Source organism: Falco biarmicus, chromosome 3 (assembly GCF_023638135.1).
Source record: "Falco biarmicus isolate bFalBia1 chromosome 3, bFalBia1.pri, whole genome shotgun sequence".
NCBI classification, from domain to species: domain Eukaryota; kingdom Metazoa; phylum Chordata; class Aves; order Falconiformes; family Falconidae; genus Falco; species Falco biarmicus.
The window spans coordinates 43,832,968-43,839,142 of NC_079290.1; the positions used below are offsets into that span (position 1 = coordinate 43,832,968).

General features: G+C 43.2%; 1 long non-coding RNA gene across 1 annotated transcript; it reads right to left on the reverse strand.

The window, feature by feature from the left end:
- Nucleotides 1-2,254: 2,254 nt before the first annotated feature.
- On the reverse strand, nt 2,255-5,846 carry LOC130146784 (uncharacterized). Its single transcript, XR_008821011.1, has 2 exons — nt 4,004-5,846; nt 2,255-3,241 (listed from the first exon to the last, which is right to left on the reverse strand). It is a non-coding gene; the product is annotated as an uncharacterized LOC130146784 (long non-coding RNA).
- Nucleotides 5,847-6,175: the final 329 nt, after the last annotated feature.

The window sequence follows — 6,175 nt, forward strand, 5'->3', positions numbered from 1 at the left end:
GCTTTTTCTTAGCAAGTGAGACCACCATTTTAAAGGAGAGGGTTGTGCTGAACGGTCTGAGCTGCCAGGCACGAAGCTCCCTTGTGCCAAGGACTAGCAGCAGGGCAATGAGGAATGCCTGGGGGGCAGGTGGGGGCTGGCCCCTGTTGTCTACATGGGCTATGCTCTGAGGGTCTGCAATGCAAGGCTGCACTCACACAGAGGCATCCTGCACTGCTTGTTGTCTTCTCCGTCCCTCTGTGGTGTGACTCCCCTGGCAGTCCCTGCTGGCTGTTTCAGCTGGGTGGAACTTCTGGTTGAGCTAGCACTAACTCCCTGACATATTTCTGACTAGAGATATGCTCAGTCCCGAGGGGAACGTACCTCAGAGAGCAGCTGTTTGCTGCTCATCCTACCCCCTGCACCAGCTGCACATCTCTGGAGCACCAGATGCACACAGGAGCTTTCACGGTGTCTACGCAGTGGGCTGAAACAGCACAGTACTGAATCATTTTCCTGCTCTGTTTGAACAAGTCTACTATTCATTTCTTAAGCCTGTGTCAGGTAGATGAGGACAGCACAGATTTATAATTTCAAGTCCTTCTGAGCCTATCTCCTTCTTGTAAAACACTGTGCTGCTTCGTGGTGGTGCTTGGCTGTTCCATGGGAAGCGTCGTGGAGGTAAGAGTGAAATGACAGTTGTAAGGGTGCTTCTAGACCTTCTCAAAAACTGTCTCAATTACTCACCATGAGAGTTATTGCAGCCCTTCGAAACCCTGCTTAGGCTGCATGTAAAATGAGACGTAGGTGTATGCCCACACCAGGGTTCTAGTCCTCTGAGCAGGGAGGAGCTTGGAAGCACACGGCCTCTGCACACAGGTAGCCTTTCTGTGGAAGGAAACAGGCTCTGGGATGGTGAGGCAGAGAAGATAAACCCCCTGAATTTCACCCAGACAGAGCCAGCTTGCTCCTGGAAACCACCTGCATCCCACAGGCTAGGCAGGGGGCTAGGCAGGGCCTGGCTGAGCCCAAACCAGCTCTGCCTACATCGTTCCTCCAAACAGCAGGCCCAGTCCAAACCCAACAGATCCACAGGATCTCGATGCAGTGGGAATAGTACCTGTGAGATTCAAAATTCTGTGAATATTTTGGGGAAGCACATGGTAGAACCTTTTTTTTTTTTTTTTTTTTTCCAATTTATCACACGTTTGTAATCATTTGAAGTCAGTATGTACTTAAGTTTGTTTGTTTTTTTCCAGGGAGCAAAATGAAGCATTCCAACAATCCAAAACCAGCTGAGATTTGGGTCAAAATAGATCTTTGCTGGGAAGAGCTTTTGCTTGTGACATGTTTTTATCTTCTAGTGGAATCTAGCTGTAGAGAGATGTCCACAAGCTCTAAGTGTAGAAGGACAGAGTCTACAAGAACTGGGCTCTCGCCAGGCTATCAATTCTAGACTTGGACAGCAAAAACATAGCTGATTTTTTAGACATTTCTAGAAATGTGTGATAGTTATTTGCAGCTAACTACAGGTTTTAGTGGTGTAAATGCTCCACAGATCAGACTGATTGAAGAGATGTGAACAGGTGAATAGTGTCCGAGTTACTGATTACTTTCCATATTTAAAATAAGAGAGTGGAACTTTTCTATAAGGCAAATGAAAGTGATATCTGAAAGTGTGAGAAGAATTTGAAGGAGGAAAAAAACCCCCAAAACTGGGAGATATTTTTAAGATAAAAGTTGATAAAAAAACGAAGTATATGTTATTGAACAGACCCATAGTATTTTTAACTAAGAGTTTCAGCTGTTTTGAATTAATTCACTGAATAAAAACATTGCCTTTTCTAAGTAAATTCTGATGCATATTTTTCACAGAGCTTGGTAAAATTTCCATCAGATGACTTGTGGCTTTAATTAGACCTTGTGCTGGGAAGAAGCTGACTGTGACATTAGGGGTCAAGATGCAACTTCTTATTTTTAAGAGAGAATAATAGTGGGTTGCTGAACTGCTGGGTAAGTGTTCAGAAAACAGGAGTATTTGATTACCTATGAATCTTCTATTTGGATCTAGGAGTAGATCAGAAAAATTCCATGAGCCTGGATGGAAAATCATCAAAACTTGTTGCAATGTTAAGGGAAGCAACCAAGATAACTTCTCCTGGTGATCAGACTGACCTGACAGAAATTCTGCAAGGGCTTTTAGTCTGTACTTTTGGGTTTTTTCACATCAGAGAAAAGTACTGGCCTTAATAATGGAAGGAAAGAAAATCAAAACTAAGGTTTGAAAATTGTTTATTTTCCCACAAGTATTAGGAGAAGCAGCCAAATGAATACACTGGAGGATTATTTTTTTTCTTTTCAAACTGAATTAACTTTCAGCCACAGCTATACAGGCTTATTTCTAGCTCAGAAGCTGGACCTACTTTTGCTGCCTCTAACACTGTCATTAAACAGTAACACTATCTGGCAGCAACAAACAGCACAAAATAAGTCTAAGATTATCCACCAGCACACACAGCTGAGAACATTCAAAACCAGCTGGCAAATGTTTGGAGTTACTCCAGATTCTCATAGTTGTCTTCTTTAATGCAGACAAAGGTAACAAATGTGTAAGAGGGGCCAAAGATCCCTGGTTTGCTCCCACGCTGAGCTTTAGCCATCAAACTGATTATTGGATGATCTTTGTTAACAAGGACACGCTGTGATTTTCTTTCCTTAAATCCCCTGAATTTTGCAATTTCAGCAAGTGATTGTAGAACAAAGTTTAAGAAAACAACATCCATGAGCACAATGTGTGACAGAAAGGAAATACCCTTCCTACATATGCTATCAAAACCTTGCAAACTGGTTATGTTGAGTATGACTTTTCTTCATTCATCTCAAAAGACTATGCAAAATCAGTCCTCTAAAACCTGAAGTCTTGGCTTATTGCCATCAGAAAAATCCAGACTCAGAAAACAAGTCCTCAAGCAATGGACTTGTCTCTTTCATACAGCTCTTGCAGGAGAAAGAAAGACTTCAGTCAGGCATTGTCTGACATTAAAACCTGCTTGTCTGCCTAGTGGTAAATCTGTGCTTGACACACAGATACTGATGTCCCTGTGCTTGCCTTTCACTTGAGACTGTTCATTGCTTGCAGCTGAAATTCAAACCAGGAAATAGAAGAAAAGCTCAATTGTCCCAAATGCACCGAGCATGGGCTCCAGTCCCCACTCTGCAGTACACCTGTGCTGCTGGCAGCAGTAGACGGCTCCACATGACACTGGTAAAAGAAAAATTGTTAATGTTGTATTATTATGTATTTCTACTCTTTCTATTGTATTATTATTTCTACTATTTCTATTTGTCCTCAGGGGAAGGCACGCTTTTGAGCTCAAGCACAACTGCTTCTCAGTCTCCCCAGCCCTACCAAGTTCCTCCCACACACTTGGGAGCTGCAGGAATCACATCCCCTGTGAAACACCGAGGTTATCAGATATTATGAGCTCCTGCCATTCAGCCAGACAGTATATTTTCTCTGTGAGTAGTCATATATGAACATAATTTTCTAGCTAAGTTCAGCAGTGAGATGTTGTTAGAAAGTGTAGGTGAATTCTTGCACCTCCAAAGAGCAGAGGTGAAATGTTCCCTGGTCACAGAGGTCTTGCTGCTCTGGAAAGAGGTGTCCTATTCGGCCTGGCTGAAGGACCTTTGTGGAAACACCTGTGCCCCTTTCTGAAGGCAATCTGGTCAGAAGTCACTGATTCCTGGGAGGGTAACACTCCACTACAAATGGTGGGGGAAAAAAAGGGAGTGCTGCTTATTTTGATGTGTGCCTTCTCTGGACTCTAAGTGCGATCAGGGGCCCTGTCTTAGCATCTGCATGGGCAAAAACTCTGAGAGGAGCTGTTTATTTCAAGACAGAGGAAAAGCTAAGCTGTTGTTTAATATTCATAGTATGGCAGAACCCAGGAGCCTACGTCAGCCTCAGGACTCCCTTGTGCTAACCTTCATTCAAACACTTATTGTCCTTTATTCTATTTACCTGTTCATAGGGCTTCTCTCTGCTTTTTACCTTCTTACAACTTTGCTTTTTTCCCTTTCTTTCTCAGGGGCTTGTCACCCCTTTCTTGTTCTTGTTTCTAAAAATCAGTGGAGAAAGCAGAAAAAGTATTTAATTTAATGGGCTTACTAGATTTTATTTGGTGACTGTTACAAAGAAACTCCCCTGCTAGGGAAAATTTCCTTTGAGGTCTTCCTTTCTCGTAATAGGAACAGTTTGAACAAGCAGTATTCTTTGTTTCTTTTTAAAGGCATTTTCTGAATAAACAATTTTAGTTGGAATTGTTTTGTTTTACTCCCTTATGACTTTAGGAGTACTGATTGCAAAAGTTACCCTCTAAACCAATTAATAACTTATTACTCTGTTTCGCAAACACATCATTCTGTTGCTGTTTAGCCACAGTCAGCAACTCAGTACCACGAAGCTGGTCAGTCACTCCCCTCTCCTCTTCAATGGGATGGGAAGAGAATCAGAAAAAGGTAAAACTTACGTGCTGAGATATGAACAATTTAATAACTGAAATAGAGTAAAATAAAATAATAGCAAGAATAATAATAACAACAACAACAACTGGGGGGGGGGGGGGGTGGGCACGGAGGAATAAAACCCAAGAAAAACAAGTGATGCACAATACAGTTGCTCACCACCTGCAGACTGATGCCCAGCCAGTCCCTGAGCCATGACTAGAGGCTCCCAGCCAGCTCCCCCCAGTTTATATACTGAGCATGACGTTCTGTGGTATGGAATATCCCTTTGGCTAGTTCGGGTCAGTTGTCCTGGCTATACTTCCTCATGGCTTCTTATGGACCTCCTCGCTGGCAGAGCATGGGAAACTTAGAATCCTAGAATTATAGATTCATTTAGGTTGGAAAAGACCTTTGAGATCATCAAGTCCAGCCATCCTTGACTAAGCACTACTTAGCAACCACTAAAACATAAGTGTGTTATCAACATTATTCTTATACCAAATCCAAAATGCAGCACTGTACCAGCTACTAAGAAGAAAAATAACTATCCCAGCTGAAACCAGGACAACTGGTAGCTCAGCTGTCTCCACAGACAGGTGAGGGTTGCCTCACAGCAGGCACAAATTGCCCCAAAGATGAGTGAGAAGGGGACTAGGAAAGACAGCAAGAAATGGGCAAGAAAAGAGGACTAGTCATAAATTTGGCTGAGATATCCAAGAAAACATAATTTCCAGGCTTTTATTCTATGGTACAGATGCACAGACTGAGAAAAACTTGAGTGCTGTGGAACCAGTCAGCTCCACTGAGCTCTCATTTGATTATAGCTATAAATTGACAAGCCTTTAGGAACAAAACTTTTTAAGGTAAATACTGTCAAAGAAACAACTGACAGTCTGTGATGTCCGTTAGGCAATCACAGCTGGGAAGGTGCAGATCCCTGGTTTTGCTCTGGTGAGATGGAGGTGAAACCGAAGTGCCGCCTTCCAGACCCGGCCCCCTCCTGCCCCGAGGTCAGAGTTTGCTGCCATTTTATGTTGAGCAAACAGATTGAGCAGCAGCTCTGGATGGCAGGGGGCCAGCATGGACCCAGTCTCTGCAAGAAATGACCCAATGATGCAGAGGGCTGGGAAAGCCCTTGAGATGTGCTGAGGCCATACTGATTCACCCAGCAGTGGGCTTCCCAGCTGCATCCTCCTCCTCCTCCTCCACAATTTTGTCCTGTCCCCCTGCCCATCTGTACATAAACCCCAATACCTGTGTTCTTTTTGCTCCAGACCCACTGGTGTTTTAGGCCCAAGCTGTCTCTCTTCCACATTGTCAGACAGAGCCTTGTTCCAGGCATAAATGACTAATGATAGCAATTGTGGCGTGAGGCAGGATCTGGGTTTCAAAGTCTAGAGTAAAGCTCTGTGATAAGGGAAGTTGTGGTCATTTGAGCAAACAAAATATTGTACAAGTAAGGAAAGTTCTGGAGAGAACAAACACATGAATAAATAAACAGATAACGTGCCCATGTGAAGTCTTAACTAAAGAGTCAGTTGCTCCATAAAAACAGGAAGCCTTTAAAATATGATGAGAAAGAGGCATTTGTTTTCTGTGTGCAGAAAACCAAGGCCTTGCTGAGATGGGGAGAGCAGTGGTTTGAGTCTGGGTAATTTCATTTCCACTCTTGCTGGACATGGGCATA